General features: G+C 42.5%; 1 protein-coding gene across 4 annotated transcripts in view; it reads right to left on the reverse strand.

Moving 5' to 3' along the window:
• C5_1H1orf162 (chromosome 5_1 C1orf162 homolog) overlaps positions 1-27,517 on the reverse strand; it is a 358,091-nt gene that overhangs the window by 247,992 nt on the left and 82,582 nt on the right. Inside the window, exon 1 of one of the 4 annotated variants that reach the window (XM_078641274.1) lies at positions 12,389-12,484. The exons of the other annotated variants lie outside the window; for them this stretch is intronic. The gene's annotated coding sequence lies outside the window, so the exon portion shown is untranslated. Of the gene's footprint in view, positions 1-12,388; positions 12,485-27,517 lie in introns of those variants that run through there. 4 annotated transcript variants of the gene reach the window in all.

The raw sequence follows: 27,517 nt of genomic DNA on the forward strand, positions 1-27,517 counted from the left end.
AAATGATGTTACTGCATGGTACTGATGTTTACGAGTGGAGTTTCCAGCCCAGCTATACGGTGCAACTTGTAATCACGCATTTGTGCTAACACTGAGCCACAAACACACAAAATGTGGCATTCCTGCCAACTCACACGGTGCCACCGTGTGTCACACGATTTCAGCTCCCTTCAAATAGTCATAGGGTGAGGAGCCAAAATTGCACAGTGGCAGAAAAACGAGCTGAAAACCACTGTAGACAGTGGATATTCAGCGCATTTTCGAAGGCTGTGAGCAGCCGATGTCCATTAGAGGTATGAAAATACCGCAGGACATCGGCGACAGCCTCAATGACCCTTGGTCAGAATGGGGGTTTGGTTAGTGGCAGAGTGCCTCTTATGCAGCTCTCAGCATGAGGCCCCACCCCCTTCAAGGCCCCAACCACCTCACACAGTGGCATTCATTTGTACGTTGGCAGGTATGATGTGATGGGAGGAATTATTGAAATAAGTCTAACTACTGGCAATCGCTTGGAGTAGACTTCCAAGCCATCGTTCATTTGTTCACTGTGTCACCTCAGTTTGGACCCAGCCATATGCATATTAGTGTTGACCCTGCTCTTGGAAAGAACAGTCCAGCCCGAACTGCCAGCAAGGTCCTCACTGAACTGGAACACAAACAATCCAACAGGGGTTACACCCTTACTGGGGGGTTTCAGTCGGGTGTAGCTTGGTTCCAGTGGCACAGTGATCAAGGACAAAAAGGTACTCTAGAAGCCACTTAAATACACACAGTTCAGTCAATAAACACTGAAGCCTCACAGAAAGAAGAGGCAGGGAAAGCCTTATCATTAGTAGGTTTTGAATTGTTAGATAGTCAAAATTTAATACTTTAGGTATTGGTACAACAGTTATTCTTATGAGTGTGATCAATGCATAAAAGTAAAATAATCAACAATCATAGAATCATAATGACACGTGTATTATGACGCTTGGCAAAGCAGCCGGCATCCAAATATTGAAAGTAAAACAATAATGGCCTGATGCACAGTACTTAATTCAAATAAAAGTACAAATATGATGTACAAAATATCTGATATGTGAAAAACAAATTGCTTTTATCTTTCAAGCTAGATTGTCTGCAGTCAACTATTGGTCCCATTGTGCTATTAAGTGTGCCAAAAATTGCCAGTACTCAGAATTTTCATACCCCGTCTTCTACTTATAGAAGGCTTTGCTACATTTGATTTAATCGTTTTTGAACATATGGCCATATAGATCTAAGATAAATTATTTACCTGCAGGCTATGTCACTTTTATTGAATTTCACTTCAAAAAGGGATCTACTTTGGTGAGTTAAAACAGTCCATGGTGACCCCGTTCGATAGAGGATGGGTTCAGATCCTAGTGTTTCTAATAAATACACGCCAAACCTGACCTTACTATTTACATCTAAAATAACTCCACAGCATGTCGCTTCCCCGGTAGAGAAATGCAGTGAAACAAACTAAGGGCCTGATTTAGAGTTCGGCAGACCGGTTACTCCGTCACAAACGTGCCGGATATCCTGTCCATTGTATAACCAGTGTCATTGGCATTAATGCTTTTTTAATACATCGGACAAGATATCCACCACCTAATCCTGCCCTAAATCCATATTGTAAACCAGACACAATTTTATTATCCTGAGCCCAGCCCTCTAACCAGTCTAAAATGATCCTGCCCATTATCTACGCTGTTGAATTGATCAGGGAGATGGGCTGGTAGCATTTTGGACAACCTCTGTCCCCCTTCTGCAATATCGGTAGTATGACCGAGCGAGACCAGGATTTTGGTGGGTCAAACTTAGTTATACCATTCAAGAAATTGGTTAAGAGTGGTGTCTAAAAGTCAACATTAGCTTTAAACGGGTCGATGGGAACCCTGTCAAGACAAGCACCTTGCCTGTAAGGCATCTATTAATGACTGCTATAACTTCATCCAAATCAATAGACATGCGTAAATACCGGACCACTGATTCGCTCATCAAAGTAACACAAGATAGGTGATATGAATGAGTAGAGCCATAGACGTCTTAAAGTGCTCAACCCATCTATTAGGGCTAACAACCAAGGCAGTTTCTGCAACCTGGACACCATTAAAACAAGGGTTATGAATAACTTCCCGGAATTGCCAAGAGTCCCTTCTATTGCTGGCAGCTACCAAGGTGTCGTGGGCCTTTAATATAATCTCATTCATCCTTATTTCTAGTGCCAATTTATAGGACCTATGGCATGACAAACAAGAATAGTGTTTTCAGAGACCATTTTTGTTGCCTGTAATAAGGCTGTTTGTGCTTTAAGTAATTGCAATCGATCCACCTCAATGGTTTCGGCGGGCGATTCCTGGCCTAAATAGTCAGCAGCTCCTTAACTGAAGTACAGAGTGTCTCAAAATATGTTACAATATCAGAAGGTGCCCCATTAATATCAAAACATAAAAACAATGCATCCCTGTTATTCTTCACAAGGTTAATAAAGCTGAACCATGTCTATTTTGGCCTGTTTCTGTAGGATACCTTTCTTCTTAGTGACAACTGAGGGAATAACTACCTTGTAGTAATTCATGGGGCGAATAACACTTGAAGTGTATTATGATCACTGAACACATTATCCTCAACATCATACCCTGTAAGGAGTTCCAACAAGTCATCACTAAACAGCATAAAATCAATATCACTATAGCAATCTCTGCCAGTGAACATTGCTTTAAGAATACAACGCTCAACATTTGAAACAAAGGTAAAGTGCAATTGATATTTAACTCATTATGCTCATTAAGTACCTCCCCATAAGGGTTATGTGACAAATGCATTAATGGATCACCTATTACTTAAACCACAAGCCACTGTGTTGCCTCGATTACAACAGCGTATGTTAAAATCACCCATCCATATAATGGAAGGGTAGACCCCAGAGGCTAATAAAGAACTCTCCAACTTTCTCCTCAAAGTATTGCTAATTACACAATTATTTGTATTAGAGAAAATATTGTAATAATTAATAATTAAGAGCTTCTTTGTCCAATATTCCAGCCATGAACATTGGAAATTGTTGTCGCTCTATGCCACTTTATTAATTTGTCCAGGAAAGGCAGTTGATATAAGACAAGCCATCCTTGGCCCTTCCAGAGGATCCAGGAATTGCTGGTGTGAAATAGGACACATAACCTTGTTTATGGCATGGGATGACTATGATTAGTCAGGATAGAGATATTGCCCTGTGTCAATTACATGTGCAAAATCTGGTGGTACAGGAGAGCAATCTTGGGAACGAACCCCATCCGAGCATCATTTTTAGGGAGAGGGCATGTGGCCCCCCCACCCCAGGACTGAGTCAGTCCCGGGGACCCCATCCCCAGGGGCCTGGGCAATTGTCATGGGGTGCGGGGCACATTGCCCCCCTCTCTGGGCCAACTTCAGCCCCAGGAAATCCAGGGACTGTCATGATTATTAGGGGGACAGGGGCACGGTCCCCCATTCCGGGACAATTTTGGGCCCATGGACTCCATCCTCCTAGGCCTAGCATAAATTTTAGGGGGAGCGGTGCACCCCCCCTTCCAACCCTCCCCGGGCCAATTTCGGACCTGAGGACCCCACCTACGGGAAGGGGGCATGTGACTCCCCCCCTCCTCTGACCAAATGTAGCCACTTGGACCCAATCCCCTTGGGCCCGATGACATTTTGTAAGAGGAGGGGGCATGCGGGCCCCCTCCACAGGCTGATTTCGGCACTGTGGATCCCCATACCCCATGGCCCTCAAACATAAAGGTAGGTGCCTTGGTGCAAAGACATCTTGTATATTGCATGCCAATTTAAATTGAAGCAGTCACCCAGGAGTCATGAACAGTGGTAGGCTAGTTAACAATGATTTGTGTTTTATTCATACTCAATTTACATCCACCTGATTTCTCCCTCCTGAATACGCCACTCTGGGACCACCCTGAGAGGCCCCACCCCAGGTGAAATCTCTTCACCACTAGAATTCATAACATCATGGGCATACCCCACACTTCACCGACTGGAGAGAATTCCCCCCCGCCCCCCCCCCCATCACAGAAGCAAGAAAGAAAAACACCCAATCAGTAGAGCACCTCAATGAATAATGAAACCAACCCCCCCACCCACATCAGAAACATGAACATCAATATTGTTATCAAGAGTGAGGATGGAACCCCCTGCGGAGTGAAATTATCCACCACTTACTAATAAGATAAAGAACTATTCTTCCTCTTTCAGCTTTCACCTTTCCTACATCTCATGTCCCCCACCCATGCTTTAGTATATAACACAATGTATAATTTTCATGGAGCCCCCATCTGAGCATACACTCAGTTATTCCCAAGATGTATTCCCTAAGAATATATGGAAGCACAGTCAGCAATACCAAGAGTCTCATCAGCCTAGGTGGTCATTTGAATCTAGCTAACATGCGAGCAGGCTTCTCCCTTAGATTTAGATTTCTTTGACCAACATGTAAACAACTCCTTCGCCTCTGTCAACTCTTTACAGACATACGTCTTGCCATATCGGATCACCTTGAGACATGCCAGTTCCTGAAAAAAAACCTGAGCCACAGTTCTCTCATTGGTAAAATAAATTTCCTGAACTTCCATCTACGTTTAACAGTGGTATGGAAAAAGTGAGCCCGCACAACTAACTTAACTGAATCTATAGTGACCAGAGTAAAGGGATTGGCTCTAGAATAAACCTCCTGCCGAATAATATAGTTTCCCAAAAAAAACTCAGCATTGGTCATGGATATTTGGCCGCTGAATGTGCTGAATTATGCAGATAAGGTGGGAACTGATGAGCCCGCTGGATCTTGGAGACCCAAACCCAATCTTACAGCTCAAGAAAGGTTGTCTGAAATAATTCAGCAGGAAATCTCCTTGTACCTCCACCTGTGAAGGTCTTATGAACTCCAGCGAATCCGTAAATTATTGCAGCGCTGCCTATTTCCTATATCCTTGACTTTTTTTTCGCATGGCCCACATCTCAGCATCATGTGTGTCCATCATTTCCAATACACGAGTCAATGTATCCTCAGTCTCTGCTGTCCTTCACTCCAGCTCCTTCATTCGTCCACAATTGAACCACTATCCTGAAAGAATGGATTGGCAGCCTGTTGCATCTTAAGATTGTCATCTCTTATCTATGTGTATTGATTCTAAGACTTTATCTTATGTTCTTGTATTAGTTGAAAAATATCTTTGAGCAACGACTCCTTAGTTGCCTCAGATGTGGTAAAGGGAGTAACTGAGGGAAGCCAATTCGGGGACAAGTCAAATGAGTTGCAGACATTATGTTCTCACAGTTGACACTTCCAACAGTAGGGAAAGGAAAGGGAAAGATGGCGGATAGCTGTTGAGCCACTTCACACTGGCTCAACCTAGCCTAACTAGACTATTGATCTGTTACAGTGGTAGAGCACTACTAAGAAAACCCATGTTTAGAATAAGAGGGTTCCCATACACTGCACTTTTGAATGGCCGGACCCCCATCACACATTCAAGCATTGGCATTTCATGCGCTAATTTCAACGAAACCTGGCAAACTTTAGATGCGGCGCAAGTATCCGCTTGGCAGCGTCATGGGGATGACACTTTCCCGCCTAGCAGTTGGGCTGTTGGAGCGAAGACAAGCCAAGGAGGTTGTGTGGAGAGCTAATTACATGGGCGGCAGCCAAGATTTGTTGTGGCCGCCACAAGACTTGGTCACGATGCTAAAGGCACTCCATCCGTGAGTAGGTTGCTTGTTCTGTGGCCTTTTTCACAAGCAGGTGAGCCATGAAGAGTAGCAGCGAGTCTGATGACCTCCGCTTTATGGACCTTGGGTGTTGGTAGCAGTTCCAGCATTAATGGGAGTGTCTCCAGATGTTGTCTGCAGGACCAATGAGCGTGGTGCAGTTTGACTCATCAATGGCATCTACCTCTGTGTTTGCTTTTTGCAAGTAGATGGCAGTCGATAAGGGAAGAATCACCACAAGTCTCCTTCCAATTCAAGAAGCAGGGTAGCCATCATAGCCCATGGAGTCGTTTGAGACATCAGAGGACCCTTTGAGAGTGGAGCAACCGGAGAGAACTGAGTTTACAATGACGCCCTTAGTAAGATGGCATTCAGATTTTATTACCTCTTCTTGTAAACCTATTTCCACATCTGTATCTAGATCGATGGAGATGGATATTAGGGGGAATGGTGTAATAATTGATGCCACACTGATGGTGTCACTAAGTAAAGGGGGGAAATGAAGTGAGCATGGCAAAGCTCACCTGGAGTGGGGTGCGAATATTACTCAGACAGTAGACATATCTTGCGCTATGGTGGGCAGAGGGTTGCACACGGTGAACCCAGAAGTACCTCTTTTGCAGGATCCCCATACTCAGTCGCAAATTCAGGTGTCTTAGGAGCCATTTACCCTGTTGACTTCAGAAGATATGGGAGTAACCTCGGAGCTAGCAGGAGTTATTGAGGCTGGCTCACAGGATGCGGAGAGCTCCTCCAGGGTTTCTATTTCTGAGAGGCCCTCTACACCAAGCACTGTCCCCATTTCGGAGGTGAAGCTGGGTACAGGAGTTAATATAACAATCTCGTGTGAGCCTGAAAGGGAGTGAGGGGGGCAGATAGGGTTGATCCACCAGGAGCTGTGGGCTATGTTCAAGAGCAAGCTGGATTTATTCCTACCCAAACCACTCAGGTCACGCTGAACATCCTGATTTCGACTCTAATTATGATCGCTACCGTGGAATGCCCAAGATAGGGGTATGGTGGGACAGGGCAAAAAGAGAAGCAGGGCTAGACTCTTGGTGCTTGAAAGGCTGAAAATAGTCAGGAAGTACCGGTACGGACATCGGCACTGGTAACGGGGTTGGCAGTTTATTGCCCTATGGTAAGATGAGAGTATCACAATGGACAAGGGGATGGGATGCCAACTGCCAATTCAGGCACAACTAGGTGGGTCTCAGGGAGGAGGCTATGATGACAGACCAATGGTAATGGAGAAAGTGATGAAACAATCCAACTGCATGGTAAAGCTGACACTGAGGGTTTCAGTGATAGCAATGGTGCTAGCACATCATGGGAAAGAGTGAGGAGGTAGTATAGAGCGGTAGATGATGAGTTCAAAATGAGCTCTGAATACAAATTGTGTGCTATCAGCACATAGATATATGAAAGTTCAAAGGAGGAGCTGATTGCACTTAGAGGGGATAGCATGCATGAAGGAAAGGGGAGGACACGGGGCAGGTCTTAGAGGACACCAACAGGCATGTTGGTCGCCAGAAGAGAAAGGAGCAACAGGGAACAGAAAATGGGCCATTATAAAGATAAGAGGCCAGCAAAGGTCAGGCCCTGTAAAACCATGGGTTGCAAGGGTAGTGCACTGTTTGTCATGATCTGCTGTGTCAAATGCTGAAGAGAGGTCAAGGAGAAAAAGAATGAAGGTATGGTTGTGGCGTGCAGAGAGAATTAAGTTGATCCCGAAAAAGAGCATGTTTGAAATTTTTTATGCAGGTGGTGTGCTGTGAGGAAGAGTTTGAGCAAGTGGCTCAAAATGTGTTAAAATATTTCTTTGAAGAAGGCCAATTGGAGAGTGAGCAGTAATTGAGGAAAAGAACTGGTCAGAATTATATTTATTATCATGGGAAGGTCCACTGTAGGTTTAAGCTATATAGATAGGTGCCCGAGTTCAATCCGTGATTTGAAAGGGTAGGATGTGAATGGCAGGCATCTGATGGCATGGGTCTGAAAGAGTTTCCTGGTGCATATGATAGGTATGCAGATGTAGGTATGGGTGGAGTGGAGTGGTACAAAGGAAGGTTTTGATTTGTCAGGAGTGATGGGAAGTGAGAGGGGAGTGATGTAGGAGTGTGGAGGAAGAGATGCGAGATGTATGGGTATGTATTACATCATTTACAACTTTTGTATAGTGCCTATTAACCCATTGTGGGATGCTAAAGTGCTTGTCCACCAGGATTGTACTTTACACTGCATGTGTGTGTGGTTGTAATTATGTTGCTTTTGTCTTGAACTTATATAGGAAGTGTTTCCATGTAATGCCTGATGACCGCCAAGCTGCGGTTATCATGATATAGAATATATCCATTGGCACTGTGAGGCAAAACTAGATGTGAAAACTTTGGCAGGAAGGACGAAGTGGGTGACTGGATTACATGGGGGTGAAAGAAGAGTAAGATGTTGAGGGTGTGCAGATGTCATTGTAGGTATGATTTCAAAAAAGAGTTAATATCTTGGAAATAACGTGAGCCAGTAGAATCCAGGACAGCAACGTAAGTAACCAGCACTTGTTTATAAAACAAGAGTTCTTTGTTGTTCCAAGATTTGTGTCATGTGGGAAGAAATGTACTCCTTTTTCATTTTCAGTGAGGAGATTCTTGGAATAATCTAAGGTCGGTAACAGCATCTGTGTAGTTATGGTTAAGTCTCAGTTCCCACTGAAATAATTGTTTGTGTTTGCTTTTTACTTTGGTAGCATTTGGCGAAAATGCATAAAACTTTCAAATTAAGTAGTCATGGATGTCAATTCGTCAAAATGCCAGGGATGGCAGAACTGACATCACATCAATGGTCAGCCACTAAGGACATCACAGGAAGTGACTTCACATGACCTTTTGACCTTGATGATGTTAGAGAAAGTGTTGTCACATGACCTTTTACATAATGGCATTAAAGTAGTGACATCGAGGAACTCAAAATACCAACAATAAATGAATGAGTAAACATTAAATTCAAGATTATTAAGATAATGCATATGTTTCTAATGAGGTAAAAATCTATTTTTTAACCACACATATATATTCATTCACTTAGCGCCACAATAAGCTTTGAGTGCAGACATTATATGCCAAGAGTGCAGCCTTAATATGTCATGTTTGTAGCAGTCATCTGCCCAGATACAGTCAGCATGAACACATACCTACACGCATTTGCACAGGCCCACATACCAAGACCCAGCTCAAATGACACAGCCTACCATGAAAGGCCCAACCATATTTCAAGCGTCCATCACAAACTGCGACCCGGATTTACAGACACTTGCATCAGGATCGCGCTACCTTTTTATGCAAGCCCGATGCAAAGTGCTGTGGTGGGATTTACAATACAATGCAAATAGCAATTTGTATTGGATTGTGACACAAAGTCACGCAAAGCTGCACAGACCGCTGCCTTGTGTTACATTGTGCCTAGTAGCCGTTCTATGGGTGGTGCATTGGCATTCTCATGCAACCACCCAAGGATAATGACACAAACCTGTAACTGCAGCAAATTGTAGACCGGGATTTGCGCCAAAATCCTGTGCCTCCTTGAGGTAGGCCTAACAAGGAGAACCTTTTCAAATGTGTGTTGCAATCTGCAATACATATATAAAGTGATAAACACCGTACAGCATAGTTTTTGTACTGGATGGGACCCCTCCCAGCACAAAATCTATGCTTCACACAAAGCAGACACCATTGCATTTTGGTGCAAAGGTGGCTCCATTGGTGCATGGTAGCCAAAAGAGAACAGAGCAGGCAGAGAGCAGAACATCTTGGTAAATATGGTGCTGTTTTGCTCTTTTCTGTTTACAGAATGCAACGGAGATTCTTTCCATGCTGCGCTGCATGAATTGTCTGTAAATCTGGGTCCAAGTATGTACCACGTAGCAGGACAGAGGTAGTAAACCAAATGGCTGACCATAAGGTAATGTGATACAAGCGCAACCTGCCATGGCGATTTGTTCTTTATTCCTCTCTTTTCTCCTGGGAGAAAGGCACATCTAAAGTTTATCAACTGCTGTCGGCACCATTGAAATCAAAGGGGCCTTTTTACTAAGCCTGCAGAAAAGCAACTTTTTAACTCAATTGAGTGTACATTGCATGTGCTTCAGAATGTTATCTAATTGCAAAATAAAAACATTCTGAAGTGGGAAACAAACTCAAGTGAATTAAAACGCCCCACCCATTTCTGCTCGAATAACAGAAAGTATACATGGCTGATGGGAGAGCTGTTTTCCTGCTGTTCCTGACACTGCCTTGTGATCTCTATAGCCAGGGGTCGCATGGGCAGTGGCAGGGGTCGCAAGGAGCAAGCCAGAGGTCACAGCTGCAACCCCAAAATGACGTCCATGTGAGTAGTATATGTGGCGAAGTCTCCACATATAAGGATTTGTGTATCTATTTCCATAAAAGGAAAAGGTAAAGGGCGTCAAAAAAGTTGTGTTTCCTTATTTAAACTCATGTAGGTAAATTTGCTCTGCACTGCAGTAAAAACACTTAATAGAATTACACCAAACGTAGCAAGTGTCTATTCTTGTTTTGATGTAAATATGTTTATGTCTTTTGGGAATAGTTGCATTTCAAAAATATATCGGGTGGACTTTGAATGGATAATAATTGTATATCTGGATCACAAATCTGTACATTATTCACAGTCAGAGATCCTCGACAGTTCATGGATCAAATTTTTTTTAAATAACCAAATCACACTGGCTGATAGAGCATTTTCTCCCTTTGTCTACTATGAATTCATGACCCCAGTATCTCAGATCCAAAAATTCTGATTGGTTGGCCATGACAGGAAAAAACAGTTTTGGACACAATTACACAATTGGTGCTGGATGCCTGTGCAGCCGCGGCCCGTGCAGGAAAGAGAGGTGGGAAATTTAAATAAATAAATAATTTTCTCTCATCTCGTCGTCTGCCGAAACCACCCCCCACCGCCCTGCCGCACTTAGCTGCACAGGCTGCAGTTGTGCCTGTGACACATAATAAACAAACATTTTCAATGCATCGTTCTCGCCTTTGGGACCTTATATGTCTTTAGCAATGCAGCACATTAGCCTGGGTGCTGAAACAACTACTGTTCTTTAACATGGAGGGAAAGTAAGCATCAAACTGCGTGACACGTATGGGAACACATTGAGATAAATATTGCCTTTCAGTGGGAAATGGTTTAGACCAAAGCTCTGTTTTTATTATAAAATCCAAGATTTCGGTGGTCATATCACTGAAAACACAAGACTAGAAAAAAATATTATTGTCTACGGGTGCTTGTGGAAGACAATTTCTATGAACTGGAATCTAGATAATGCAGTGGCGGATCCTCCATGGGGTCGTTTGGGCGCCGCCCCCCTGCTTTTTTGCCGTGCGAGAAGGCAGAAACAAATGGTAGTTATTAACTACCATTATTTCTGCCTTCTCGCTCGGCGAGAAAGCAGAACTTCCTTCCTGGTTTAGAGTGGGGGTGTTACTCGAGGGCAGGGGGGAGTGGCTTGGGGGAGTGGCTTGCCCACTGTTGTTAATACTGACTGTTTGGGCAGCCTGAGGCCGCCCAAACAGATATATTGATATATATATATAAAGTTCCAGGTTTAAGCAGTGCTCTCAGTCCGCAAAACAACACGACGACGCTGTAATCTCCAAGGGTGTTTATTTAAACTAACAACATGTTTCCGCTGCGGACAGCCTTGTTCACTTCAGTTTGTAAACAGTTTCCGTGGCTAATAAAGTGTCGGGAAGGCAAACATAGAAATGGGACTTGAATACCACTTTTGTTTTCACATGATTAAACAGATAAACAAAACATAATTGCAAGCGACATTCAAATTCATGTACCAGGATTTGCACAAAATTAATATTAGATTTCAATGCACAAAATTAAATGTTTCGTACAAAGGTGATAGAATATACATCAACTTAATAACAAAATGTGCTCTTGTCTCGCTGATATTTATATACGCTACTTAATGAAAAAGCAATAAGCGATCAGCCCACAGGGAAACGCTGCATTCGCCGCCATGTAAACAGTTTTGCAGGGGCGATACGGGACTACATGTTGCTATGGCAACCCACCGTTTGTGTAAAGCCCGTATGTAAACACATCTCCGAGATGGATAAACAGTGGCAATAACATGAAATAAAGCAGCTATACCGTACGTATACCTATAACTGAAAAAGTATCTTAAAGGTACAGATAAAATAAGCCATGCAAAGAAGAAAGCCAACACAAATAATAATAAGTTTTGCCGCCATGTTTGTAGTTTAAACACAATAAAGGCTTAATGACTAGCTGGCTCCCACTGTAAACCTTTGACACATTGCCAGTACGATGTGTCATAATAGTGACCAACAAGGTCACAAAAAATATAAGGTCCCCTTCAGTAAGACTGCAAAAACAAAATATGATAGAAAATTCTAGATAGGCATTGAAATGTAGTCCAGGCGTACAAGGCAGCAGGTGTCCTATGTTGGTAAAATACCATAACACACTAAATAGGGCAATGGCCAATGATTATCAAAAGGGAGATAAATAGGGTCATGGTCAGTGGTAGCAAGTCCAAAAGTAGAAGGTTGCCCCCCACAACGGGGCCTACCGTGATGAGAGAAACTGCCCAGATGTCAAGGTGGAGTGAAGTGAATACGTGCTCAAAAAAGATGAAATTCTATTTTCAAGTGACAGGACTCGTGAGATGAGTGAGGTGATGACGGACTCCTGTACAGTAGTCAATCTATAAAACAACATGAGAGGACACGATTAAATGCTCAACACGTATTAAAAAATTCACTAAGAACATCTTAAAAATACACAGTGCATAAATGGAAGTTGAAGAAGCAAACAGTTTCAGAGTATAAACAAAGTAGCTAAGACAGCATCAAATTAGTACATTTACTCTCTAAGATGAACTGCTAGCTCCTCATCCTGATTCAATCCCCCTGGGGCCTTGCTTTGAAATTCAATGATATATTTGGACTCTTTTTGTCTCAATTTGAGGGTCCTGTCTCCCCCCCGGGGATTTCTTTCCATGTGTTCCAATACATGAAAACTCATTTGGGCCGGATTAGAGAAGTGATTTTCAGCAAAGTGTCTTGCTACAGGATATTTTTCATTGTTATTGACGATGGCTCGGTAGTGCTCAAGTACTCGATTTTTAGCTTGTTTGGTACTACTGCCTATGTACCACAGACCACATGGACACACAATTACATAAATGACAAAGGTAGTACTGCATGTGAGGAATTGAGTCAGTTCTTTGCTTATCCCATTATACTCTACAGTTTTTTTGTGAGTACTGTATCTACACGCCTTGCAGTGGCCGCAAGGAAAGAAACCTGCCAGACCAAGGTTTTGTGTTTTGGGATAGACTGTGATGTCACTTTTAACCAACATGTCACGTAAGGACCTACCTTTTCTGTATGTGATAAGAGGCCGGTTAGATATATCCTTGCCAATCACATTATCAGCAGTAAGAATGTTCCAATTTTTTGATACAATTCTATGAATCTGCTTTGATTCAGTGTTAAACGTGAGGATGAGACGAGTTTGTTCATCCTCACTGATAGTATCAATTTCCTTATCTTCTAGGGTATCTGACCTAGGGATGCCATCCGCCCGGGATTTAGCTTTTTTTATAACCCACGCTGGATAACCTCTGTCTCTGAATCTGGCTATCATTTCAAGACTGACTTGTTCATATGTTCTGTCAGTGCTGCAGTTCCTTTTGGCCCTGAGCAGCTCTCCGAAGGGAAAACTCCACTTGAGAGTCTCCGGATGGCTGCTCAGGGCATGCAGCACGCTGTTGCCTGCGGTAGCTTTTCTAAACAGGCAGGTCTGAAGTTTACCATTGATTACCTCAATTTTTACATCTAGATATTCTGCGGTACTGCTACTGATATTACTTGTGAGTACAATGTTCAAATCATTCATATTGAGTCTATTTACAAAGTCTTTCGCCATCTCAGTGGACCCACTCCAAATAACAAAAAGGTCGTCAATATACCGCCACCACGTGTTGACATATTGCCAAAATATAGTCAGGTTGGGATCTGAGTGGATGCTTTGCTCCCAGTGCCCCAGAAAGAGGTTCGCAAAACTGGGAGCAAAGCATGAACCCATCGCGGTCCCAGTTGTTTGTCTATACAGGACACCATCAAAAACAAAATAGTTGTTGCAGAGACAGTATGACATCATGTCCACTAACATTTTGCTGTGTTCTCTAAAACGCAGTGGACGCCCTGCCAGGAAGCTGGCACAGGCTTGCAAGCCTTGTTTGTGGTCAATGATGGTGTACAATGATTGTACATCCATAGTAATTAGAAGGTTATTCTCTTCCCATTGTACAGCTGATAGTTTTTTCAAAAAGTCCTTCGTATCCTTTATGTAACTGGGGAGATCCTGTATCCAGTCTCTAAGGAAAAAATCAACATATTTGGATGTGTGTTCAGACACACATCCTCTTGAGGACACTATGGGTCTCCCTGGTGGATTGACTGCATCCTTGTGGAGCTTAGGCAGAAGGTACATCACTGGGAGTATAGGATGATCGTTCTTAAGGTACCTAAATTCCTCCCATTCCAGGATACCTTGATCTTTCCATTCAATAAGTTTATCCCAGAGGGTAAGTATACTATTGTTGTAAAGATCATAGGATGTGATGGTATAATATTTCTTATCTCCTAATTGTCTTAATGCTTCTCTAGTATACATTTCACGATCCATGACTACTATGTTGCCTCCCTTACCAGCAGGGGAGATGACTATGGTATTATCCTCCATAAGAGAGACAGGTGCTTTTCTTTCTTGTGGTTTAAGATTTTGCTCCCTAGCAGATCCTCTGCCCTTCTTGTTTCTTTGTGCACAAATCTGTTTGGTCACACAGTCATGGAAAGTATCCAAATTGTCATGAGGCATATTAGGGATAAATGTGAACTTCGGTTTAAAACCGGATAGTGCACTATCATCTGTCACAAATGCAGCCTCATTCAGCATTTGAGTGTTGGAGCCCAGCTCGGTTTCTTCTTCAGTAACATATTGATTCCAGTCTACTGATATAATGTTAATAATACTGTCCACATCACTGATAGAAAAGTTCTCATCTCTAGTAGTGAGAGTGAGTCCCCCCCTACCCTGATTGTTACCATGTCTTTTGAGTTTGTGACACTTTTTTAATTTAAGTTTACGTATAAACTTAAAAATATCAACACGTGTTTCGCAAAACCCCAATGGCATAGAGGGACAAAATGAAAGACCCAAACTTAAAGTTGATTTTTCCAAGTATGACATTTTTCTTTTTGAAAGATTTATCACGGTTTTATTTACCAATTCTTCGTCCATGATTGGCCTCTCTTGGAGCGTGTGATGATGTTTCCAGTGTCGTCTCTTGCCTTGCCTTTGTTCCCACCTCTGGAAAAGCCTCTTCCCCCGGTTGTTCCTCTGTTGCCTCTTCCTCGTGCTCTTCCTCTGCCCCTCGGGGTGAATGCCACAGGCGCCGGAGTCTCCCCTGCCGCCCGTCTGCTCCGGCGCAGGTGGCGGTATTCCTCCAAAAAATTCACCTTGGGGGGTCGTGCATCAGGTGCAACTATTTCTTCAATTGATGCATCAGATTCAGTACCACTGGATATTACGGAAGTTTCCACATTCTGTGGTGTGGAGATTGTGGAATTCGGTTTTGTTTGGTAAAGATGGTCGTACTTGCGACTAAACGTTAAGATTCTGCCACTCTCATAATCGTTATAGTCACGATCCAGCTTCCTCTCCTTCCTTGCTTTAATATCCTCTTCATAGTGTTTGAGGCGTGTTTTCATAGGGGTAATCATGTTGTTGGCTGTTTTTTCATCTACTTCAGATTTAATTATTTCCATTAAATCATTGATTTGTTTCAGGAGTTCCTCTCGGTCAATCCATGCATAGTTTACTAGTATTTCAAGCATGCGTTTTGAACTTAAAGCGGAATTCTCTGACCAGTCTTTCAACATGGCTGGGTTGTGTGTTTCATAGGTGGGTGTAGTGAAAATCCTTAGACCACGTGGAATCATATCTTGGTCTATATAATTTTGGAGTGAAATGGCCTCCCACCATTTAGATATCTCATTCTTTTTCAATTTCTCTAATTTGTCTATCTTTTCTTTTATAGTAGGTCGGGATTCTGTTTTATCTTCCTTAGGTTGTCCCGCCCCTTTCTTGCGTCTTGTGAAAAGGGCTTGTGCTGCAGCTCTTCTGGCTTCTTCTTCTTCCATCGTTAATTGCACCCCTTAGAGCTGATATGAATACAGGGCTTGTGTTGAAAATTGCGGTCCCTTCAATCAGTATGAAGTTCCTCCTGCGCATGAAACTGCTCCTAAACGTGCAGGATGCCAACTTAGCTAGATAGCTGAAGATGTAAGATACACAATCTTCTGTATAGCGGCTTCAAGTTGCACGTTTCTAAAGTCACATAAGGTTTGGTATGTGTTCTGCGGTGTCCATATACACAACCACGTTAATGCAGGAGCTGGCCTTGTTACTGACAGGCTCTATAGGTAGTATGAAAGGTAACAGAGTTCGAGCAACCAGAATCGAGGTCCGTACTGCAAATGCCCCAGCAGGAGCGGAGACAGACGCCGAGAGGAGACTGCCCCTCCCCCCCGTATGGCAAAATGCAGCGGCCCCCAGGCTAGCGCTCTTACCTCTACCTTCGGTATACCCGTGCAGTTATCAAGACAGTTGCTGAATGCGCCGGTCCAGTGTCAGCGTGAATAAATAAGTTCCAAAGTCCGCTCTAGAAACACTGACTGCGGTCCCTCGGGAGTTGGCACAGATGCCGGCCGAGCAAGCCGGTAAATCAAGTACAAAGTTCCAGGTTTAAGCAGTGCTCTCAGTCCGCAAAACAACACGACGCCGCTGTAATCCAAGGGTGTTTATTTAAACTAACAACATGTTTCGGCTGCGGACAGCCTTGTTCACTTCAGTTTGTAAACAGTTTCCGTGGCTAATAAAGTGTCGGGAAGGCAAACATAGAAATGGGACTTGAATACCACTTTTGTTTTCACATGATTAAACAGATAAACAAAACATAATTGCAAGCGACATTCAAATTCATGTACCAGGATTTGCACAAAATTAATATTAGATTTCAATGCACAAAATTAAATGTTTCGTACAAAGGTGATAGAATATACATCAACTTAATAACAAAATGTGCTCTTGTCTCGCTGATATTTATATACGCTACTTAATGAAAAAGCAATAAGCGATCAGCCCACAGGGAAACGCTGCATTCGCCGCCATGTAAACAGTGTTGCAGGGGCAATACGGGACTACATGTTGCTATGGCAACCCACCGTTTGTGTAAAGCCCGTATGTAAACACATCTCCAAGATGGATAAACAGTGGCAATAACATGAAATAAAGCAGCTATACCGTACGTATACCTATAACTGAAAAGGTATCTTAAAGGTACAGATAAAATAAGCCATGCAAAGAAGAAAGCCAAAACAAATAATAATAAGTTTATATTATATTTATGTGTCATAATAGTGACCAACAAGGTCACAAAAAATAGATGGTCCCCTTCAGTAAGACTGCAAAAACATAGGACACCTGCTGCCTTGTACGCCTGGACTACATTTCAATGCCTATCTAGAATTTTCTATCATATTTTGTTTTTGCAGTCTTACTGAAGGGGACCTTATATTTTTTGTGACCTTGTTGGTCACTATTATGACACATCGTACTGGCAATGTGTCAAAGGTTTACAGTGGGAGCCAGCTAGGCATTAAGCCTTTATTGTGTTTAAACTACAAACATGGCGGCAAAACTTATTATTATTTGTTTTGGCTTTCTTCTTTGCATGGCTTATTTTATCTGTACCTTTAAGATACCTTTTCAGTTATAGGTATACGTACGGTATAGCTGCTTTATTTCATGTTATTGCCACTGTTTATCCATCTTGGAGATGTGTTTACATACGGGCTTTACACAAACGGTGGGTTGCCATAGCAACATGTAGTCCCGTATCGCCCCTGCAAAACTGTTTACATGGCGGCGAATGCAGCGTTTCCCTGTGGGCTGATCGCTTATTGCTTTTTCATTAAGTAGCGTATATAAATATCAGCGAGACAAGAGCACATTTTGTTATTAAGTTGATGTATATTCTATCACCTTTGTACGAAACATTTAATTTGGTGCATTGAAATCTAATATTAATTTTGTGCAAATCCTGGTACATGAATTTGAATGTCGCTTGCAATTATGTTTTGTTTATCTGTTTAATCATGTGAAAACAAAAGTGGTATTCAAATCCCATTTCTATGTTTGCCTTCCCGACACTTTATTAGCCACGGAAACTGTTTACAAACTGACGTGAACAAGGCTGTCCGCAGCCGAAACATGTTGTTAGTTTAAATAAACACCCTTGGAGATTACAGCGGCGTCGTGTTGTTTTGCGGACTGAGAGCACTGCTTAAACCTGGAACTTTGTACTTGATTTACCGGCTTGCTCGGCCGGCATCTGTGCCACCTCCCGAGGGACCGCAGTCAGTGTTTCTAGAGCGAACTTTGGAACTTATTTATTCACGCTGACACTGGACTGGCGCATTCAGCAACTGTCTTGATAACTGCACGGGTATACCGAAGGTAGAGGTAAGAGCGCTAGCCTGGGGGCCGCTGCATTTTGCCATACGGGGGGGAGGGGCAGTCTCCTCTCGGCGTCTGTCGCCGCTCCTGCTGGGGCATTTGCAGTACGGACCTCGATTTTGGTTGCTCGAACTCTGTTACCTTTCATACTACCTGTAGAGCCTGTCAGTAACAAGGCCAGCTCCTGCATTAACGTGGTTGTGTATATGGACACCGCAGAACACATACCAAACCTTATGTGACTTTAGAAACGTGCAACTTGAAGCCGCTATACAGAAGATTGTGTATCTTACATCTTCAGCTATCTAGCTAAGTTGGCATCCTGCACGTTTAGGAGCAGTTTCATGCGCAGGAGGAACTTCATACTGATTGAAGGGACCGCAATTTTCAACACAAGCCCTGTATTCATATCAGCTCTAAGGGGTGCAATTAACGATGGAAGAAGAAGAAGCCAGAAGAGCTGCAGCACAAGCCCTTTTCACAAGACGCAAGAAAGGGGCGGGACAACCTAAGGAAGATAAAACAGAATCCCGACCTACTATAAAAGAAAAGATAGACAAATTAGAGAAATTGAAAAAGAATGAGATCTCTAAATGGTGGGAGGCCATTTCACTCCAAAATTATATAGACCAAGATATGATTCCACGTGGTCTAAGGATTTTCACTACACCCACCTATGAAACACCCAACCCAACCATGTTGAAAGACTGGTCAGAGAATTCCGCTTTAAGTTCAAAACGCATGCTTGAAATACTAGTAAAGTATGCATGGATTGACCGAGAGGAACTCCTGAAACAAATCAATGATTTAATGGAAATAATTAAATCTGAAGTAGATGAAGAAACAGCCAACAACATGATTACCCCTATGAAAACACGCCTCAAACACTATGAAGAGGATATTAAAGCAAGGAAGGAGAGGAAGCTGGATCGTGACTATAACGATTATGAGAGTGGCAGAATCTTAACGTTTAGTCGCAAGTACGACCATCTTTACCAAACAAAACCGAATTCCACAATCTCCACACCACAGAATGTGGAAACTTCCGTAATATCCAGTGGTACTGAATCTGATGCATCAATTGAAGAAATAGTTGCACCTGATGCACGACCCCCCAAGGTGAATTTTTTGGAGGAATACCGCCACCTGCGCCGGAGCAGACGGGCGGCAGGGGAGACTCCGGCGCCTGTGGCATACACCCCGAGGGGCAGAGGAAGAGCACGAGGAAGAGGCAACAGAGGAACAACCGGGGGAAGAGGCTTTTCCAGAGGTGGGAACAAAGGCAAGGCAAGAGACGACACTGGAAACATCATCACACGCTCCAAGAGAGGCCAATGATGGACGAAGAATTGATAAATAAAACCGTGATAAATCTTTCAAAAAGAAAAATGTCATACTTGGAAAAATCAACTTTAAGTTTGGGTCTTTCATTTTGTCCCTCTATGCCATTGGGGTTTTTGCGAAACACGTATTGATATTTTTAAGTTTATACGTAAACCTAAATTAAAAAAGTGGCACAAACTCAAAAGACTTGGTAACAATCAGGGTAGGGGGGGACTCACTCTCACTACTAGAGATGAGAACTTTTCTATCAGTGATGTGGACAGTATTATTAACATTATATCATTAGACCGGAATCAATATGTTACTGAAGAAGAAACAGAGCTGGGCTCCAACACTCAAATGCTGAATGAGGCTGCATTTGTGACAGATGATAGTGCACTATCCGGTTTTAAACCGAAGTCCACATTTATCCCTAATATGCCTCATGACAATTTGGATACTTTCCATGACTGTGTGACCAAACAGATTTGTGCACAAAGAAACAAGAAGGGCAGAGGATCTGCCAGGGAGCAAAATCTTAAACCACAAGAAAGAAAAGCACTTGTCTCTCTTATGGAGGATAATACCATAGTCATCCGCCCTGCTGATAAGGGAGGCAACATAGTAGTCATGGATCGTGAAATGTATACTAGAGAAGCATTAAGACAATTAGGAGATGAGAAATATTATACCATCACATCCTATGATCTTTACAACAATAGTATACTTACCCTCTGGGATAAACTTATTGAATGGAAAGATCAAGGTATCCTGTAATGGGAGGAATTTAGGTACCTTAAGAACGATCATCCTATACTCCCAGTGATGTACCTTCTGCCTAAGCTCCACAAGGATGCAGTCAATCCACCAGGGAGACCCATAGTGTCCTCAAGAGGATGTGTATCTGAACACACATCCAAATATGTTGATTTTTTCCTTAGAGACTGGGTACAGGATCTCCCCAGTTACATAAAGGATACGAAGGACTTTTTGAAAAAACTATCAGCTGTACAATGGGAAGAGAATAACCTTCTAATTACTATGGATGTACAATCATTGTACACCATCATTGACCACAAACAAGGCTTGCAAGCCTGTGCCAGCTTCCTGGCAGGGCGTCCACTGCGTTTTAGAGAACACAGCAAAATGTTAGTGGACATGATGTCATACTGTCTCTGCAACAACTATTTTGTTTTTGATGGTGTCCTGTATAGACAAACAACTGGGACCGCGATGGGTTCATGCTTTGCTCCCAGTTTTGCGAACCTCTTTCTGGGGCACTGGGAGCAAAGCATCCACTCAGATCCCAACCTGACTATATTTTGGCAATATGTCAACACGTGGTGGCGGTATATTGACGACCTTTTTGTTATTTGGAGTGGGTCCACTGAGATGGCGAAAGACTTTGTAAATAGACTCAATATGAATGATTTGAACATTGTACTCACAAGTAATATCAGTAGCAGTACCGCAGAATATCTAGATGTAAAAATTGAGGTAATCAATGGTAAACTTCAGACCTGCCTGCTTAGAAAAGCTACCGCAGGCAACAGCGTGCTGCATGCCCTGAGCAGCCATCCGGAGACTCTCAAGTGGAGTTTTCCCTTCGGAGAGCTGCTCAGGGCCAAAAGGAACTGCAGCACTGACAGAACATATGAACAAGTCAGTCTTGAAATGATAGCCAGATTCAGAAACAGAGGTTATCCAGCGTGGGTTATAAAAAAAGCTAAATCCCGGGCGGATGGCATCCCTAGGTCAGATACCCTAGAAGATAAGGAAATTGATACTATCAGTGAGGATGAACAAACTCGTCTCATCCTCACGTTTAACACTGAATCTAAGCAGATTCATAGAATTGTATAAAAAAATTGGAACATTCTTACTGCTGATAATGTGATTGGCAATGATATATCTAACCGGCCTCTTATCACATACAGAAAAGGTAGGTCCTTACGTGACATGTTGGTTAAAAGTGACATCACAGTCTATCCCAAAACACAAAACCTTGGTCTGGCAAGTTTCTTTCCTTGCGGCCACTGCAAGGCGTGTAGATACAGTACTCACAAAAAAACTGTAGAGTATAATGGGATAAGCAAAGAACTGACTCAATTCCTCACATGCAGTACTACCTTTGTCATTTATGTAATTGTGTGTCCATGTGGTCTGTGTTACATAGGCAGTAGTACCAAACAAGCTAAAAATCGAGTACTTGAGCACTACCGAGCCATCGTCAATAACAATGAAAAATATCCTGTAGCAAGACACTTTGCTGAAAATCACTTCTCTAATCCGGCCCAAATGAGTTTTCATGTATTGGAACACATGGAAAGAAATCCCCGGGGGGGAGACAGGACCCTCAAATTGAGACAAAAAGAGTCCAAATATATCATTGAATTTCAAAGCAAGGCCCCAGGGGGATTGAATCAGGATGAGGAGCTAGCAGTTCATCTTAGAGAGTAAATGTACTAATTTGATGCTGTCTTAGCTACTTTGTTTATACTCTGAAACTGTTTGCTTCTTCAACTTCCATTTATGCACTGTTTATTTTTAAGATGTTCTTAGTGAATTTTTTAATACGTGTTGAGCCTTTAATCGTGTCCTCTCATGTTGTTTTATAGATTGACTACTGTACAGGAGTCCGTCATCACCTCACTCATCTCACGAGTCCTGTCACTTGAAAATAGACTTTCATCTTTTTTGAGCACGTATTCACTTCACTCCACCTTGACATCTGGGCAGTTTCTCTCATCACGGTAGGCCCCATTGTGAGGGGCAACCTTCTACTTTTGGACTTGCTACCACTGACCATGACCCTATTTATCTCCCTTTTGATAATCATTGGCCATTGCCCTATTTAGTGTGTTATGGTATTTTACCAACATAGGACACCTGCTGCCTTGTACGCCTGGACTACATTTCAATGCCTATCTAGAATTTTCTATCATATTTTGTTTTTGCAGTCTTACTGAAGGGGACCTTATATTTTTTGTGACCTTGTTGGTCACTATTATGACACATCGTACTGGCAATGTGTCAAAGGTTTACAGTGGGAGCCAGCTAGGCATTAAGCCTTTATTGTGTTTAAACTACAAACATGGCGGCAAAACTTATTATTATTTGTTTTGGCTTTCTTCTTTGCATGGCTTATTTTATCTGTACCTTTAAGATACCTTTTCAGTTATAGGTATACGTACGGTATAGCTGCTTTATTTCATGTTATTGCCACTGTTTATCCATCTTGGAGATGTGTTTACATACGGGCTTTACACAAACGGTGGGTTGCCATAGCAACATGTAGTCCCGTATCGCCCCTGCAAAACTGTTTACATGGCGGCGAATGCAGCGTTTCCCTGTGGGCTGATCGCTTATTGCTTTTTCATTAAGTAGCGTATATAAATATCAGCGAGACAAGAGCACATTTTGTTATTAAGTTGATGTATATTCTATCACCTTTGTACGAAACATTTAATTTTGTGCATTGAAATCTAATATTAATTTTGTGCAAATCCTGGTACATGAATTTGAATGTCGCTTGCAATTATGTTTTGTTTATCTGTTTAATCATGTGAAAACAAAAGTGGTATTCAAGTCCCATTTCTATGTTTGCCTTCCCGACACTTTATTAGCCACGGAAACTGTTTACAAACTGACGTGAACAAGGCTGTCCGCAGCCGAAACATGTTGTTAGTTTAAATAAACACCCTTGGAGATTAAAGCGGCGTTGTGTTGTTTTGCGGACTGAGAGCACTGCTTAAACCTGGAACTTTGTACTTGATTTACCGGCTTGCTCGGCCGGCATCTGTGCCACCTCCCGAGGGGCCGCAGTCAGTGTTTCTAGAGCGGACTTAGGAACTTATATATATATATATATATATTTAGATAGATAGATTTTTTTTACCTGCAAAAAACAAAGGTTACAAGGACATTATAGTTAGGTGAATAAGTCAGTAGAAAAACCATTTTAAACTAACAAATCCACCAGTTATACTTATCTCAAGTAACTATAACTCATGCCCCGCAATGTACAGTGCTATCATCAATGATGTAATTTCAGATGCTGTAGGGATGTTATTAATGATGTCATAGAACATGTAAACTAGTATCCGTAAATCGCTGTAAGCGTAGTACGTCCATGTTGGGACATGTAACATGGCTAGAAAAGACGGCCTCAATTTAGCGGTCTTCACTTTCTCGCCGACAGGACGCCACCGGAAACACGGTTACATGCTACACAGCATTTCAGTCACAAATTTCCTTTAACAATGAGGATACCTTCATGTTTTACTCCATCACTGGCCTGGAATCCTCCCCTATATGGACATATAGGTGGTGCCTGCTAAATTGAGGCCGTCTTTTCTAGCCATATGACATGTCCCAACACGGACGTGTTATGCTTACAGCAATCTACAAATACTAGTTTACTTGACGAGACATCAGCAACTTTACCTTTGCCCTGAAGAAGCCCATGTTTGGGTGAAATGCGTTGGCTGTCTATATCTTTAAATAAAGACGCACAAAGATCACCACGAAAATGCCTACTCATTGTTTTTCCAACTTGTACATATTACTGTCTTTACCTGCTTTCCGTATATATTGGCGCTCATATTCCCCCTGTGTATCTACAGTAAGTACTTTAGAACTTACAATTTGTAAGATTTCGGAAAATATATCACTTTTGTGCGCAATTACATACCATTGAAGTCAATGGAGAAAAGCAGTAAAATGCATATAAAATCGGGCATTGCTTTCACGAAGTTCACCTTCTCGTTTTAGGTCGATAGCAGGACCAGGTCAAAAGTTCCAGCAGTAGAGGATTGGGAGTGTAATGGATTTGGCTGGGAGCAGGGTGCTGATGGAGCTGCTAGCTGGTGCGCTACAACAAAGAGGGCCACCTGGAGAGACACTGCACAGGAGGAGTTAGAGGTAAGTCTGATGGGTCCCACTGGAGGGAGGAGGTTGTAAGCATCGCAGGACCATGGGAGCACAGCTGGTTCGTCATTACTGGTGCTGGATGCAGAGCAGATAGTTCAGCTGGTCATCGAGCATCAAGACTCCTTGTCTCGCTGTTTGCTGTTGGGGGTCGGTACCCCAGGTATTGATACGATGCAGCTCCAGTAGATCCTTTTGTTTCCAACCTGGTGGGGAGACAGATCTGACCCTCCAGAGTTGTACCTCTTGTGGTGTGGATGCTGTATCGAAGTCATCAGGGAGCAGCACAGCAAGAAACTGGGCTCAGTAGGATTGGTTCCTGCGGTATGCAGGGGAGTGTTACCTTCATTCCATGGGAGGTTCTTGGCAATTTTGCGAAGGCTACAGGAGCTCTGGAGTTCTTGGAGTCTGCGCAGTTTCAGGACGACACAGCACAAATGTGGAAGTCCGAGAGGCAACAGATAGGGTTTAGCGCCAATTTTCTTCTGCAGCAGGGCTTTAGTTCTCGGGCATCGAGTCTTCTTTGTCCTGGTCTTCTTTTTTTCCATTGGTCAAAGCTCCCGGTCTAGGGATGCCACCTAAATACTGAATTTAGGGTTGTTACAGGGGACAGAGATAGTAGCCAATGAGCTACCTATCTTTAGGATGCCTACACCTATGGGAATACCCTAGCCACTTATAGGTCGTTTCTCTAGCATCCCAAGATGGTGGATTTTCAGGAGAGGTGTTCACATCACCTGCCCCACACTAGGGGAGGTGCTGGCTCAGAGTGTACCCTCCTCCTCATCTAACTAATTGTCCCACCTTTCCTCAAGCCTAATGTGGAGCAGAACACTGGGGTTGGCATCCCCCACGATCTGGGGAAATGTATCTGAACTTCAAAGACGGCCATGCCTTGAAGCTTCCCGCTCTTAAAGGTCATTCCAGCCTGAGAGAGATGAGACTCCACCAGAGCAGGCTTTGTTTTTGGCCTCTAGAGAGTGCAGGCTCTCACCCCATGAGGTAAGAAACGTATCTGGTAGTGGTAGATTGACTACGATTAGTCCAAAACCATGCCAGTGCTTGGCAGGTTCTCAGGGAACCATTCTAAAGGGTCTTCTGTGTGCATTTATTAATATATCTCTCACTGGCATCAGTGAGGATTTATTAAGACATGAGGTTTGGTACTTAACATTTTAGGGTACAGTGAAGTCATCATGGAGCTACGAAAATCGTAATGACAAGTATCCAGCCCATGCACTTGTTATTGCTTCCCTGTGCACTTACAATAACCAAGGATGGCTCAGATATTGCAGGGTCAAGCAATCAATCAAAGAACTTTATCCAATCCAAGTAAAAAACATAGATCATAGAAGTGCAGTACAGGATATAAAATAACAATACATAAAAACATAGTTAAAAGAATAAGATACAATAACAATTAAGCAATTCTAGTTAGCGCTCTTCAAGTTTAACATTCTCCTAGAAAATCAAGATTAATTAATTAACGCCACAGGTTGATGGGGTTTATTATCCAACTTTTTCCCTAGGGTATATATATAAGCTAAGATATCTAAAATTAATTAAATTATAGACGATGCAACCATCACACTTAAAAAAATCTCTAAAATTGGGACAATGTACCTTATAAAACAGTAACGTAAGGGCAATTACCTCCTCAAGAATCGCTTTTATTATCTCCACAAAGTGCTGACTAATAAAATTATATAGGTCAGATAAACTCTGGGTTTCTGAGGGATCGCGGTTAAACACACTTTCTCACACAAGCCCAAAGAAATAGAGCTACAGTGAAACAAACAAATGAATCATTATGTTTTTTTTTAAAGTGCAAGACAGGGCGGAATTGATTCAAGTTACAACGTCTTAAGAGGTAAGATATACATCTTGATCTTTGTTCCTTATAGAGGCCACAGAAGAAAAATAATTGAAGGTCAGATTGATCAGAGATATTATCACATGGACAGTGTGTCAGTTCTTTAAAACTATAACTCTTCACAGGAAAACCCAGCATCAGAGGAATAACATTTTTATGAAGCCTCAACAGAATGAATCTATGCTGGGAGTTTGTTACATTTTCGAATACTCTTCCTCCATGAGGGAAGGGGTCAATTGATATAACATTACAAAAGATTTTGCATCGTTTTTTTCCTTTTCTTCATAGTCTGCCTAGCCTAGAAATAAGGTATTAGGGGCCAGATGTAGGTGGCCATTTACCGGCCGTTAACCGCCGATTTCGATCGGTAAATGGGTAATTGGGATGTAGGGGGCCAATTTTACCGAATCGGTAAATTTACCGAATCGGTAAATACCGATTCGGTAATGCCCATTGATTCCTATGGGCTTCAATGCCCATAGGAATCAATGGGCATTACCGAATCGGAATTTACAGAATCTGTAAATACCGAATCTTAACGATTCGGTATTTACCGATTCTGTAATACCTACACCCCCCCCCCTCTATTTTACCACTTCTTAAATACCGAATCGGTAACATTCGGTATTTAAGAAGTGGTAAAATGAAATTACCTACATCTAGGCCTTAATCTCTTTTTTGGAATTTTAGATCAGGAGCTCGGGTTCCTAAATAAACCAGCTAAGCCTATCTACGTCAACATGGTCCTTACATACAGCAACCAAATGATTTTGTGTACATTATCCAATATCATGCAGTCTTTTATTATAGTCCGTGTTAGGTTGAACTTGTCCCTTCTCCAGATTGAGTGCCACAACAAAATAGGGGCAAGTCTTATGATGTCAATCACATAAGGTAAGCCAAATTCTAAATGGCAAACATAATTAGAAAATGAACCAGGGAGGGACACAACCCTTTTAAAGGACCGTCCTCTAACTTTTGGAGGGA

This window comes from Lissotriton helveticus, chromosome 5_1, assembly GCF_964261635.1.
Source record: "Lissotriton helveticus chromosome 5_1, aLisHel1.1, whole genome shotgun sequence".
Lineage (NCBI taxonomy): Eukaryota > Metazoa > Chordata > Amphibia > Caudata > Salamandridae > Lissotriton > Lissotriton helveticus.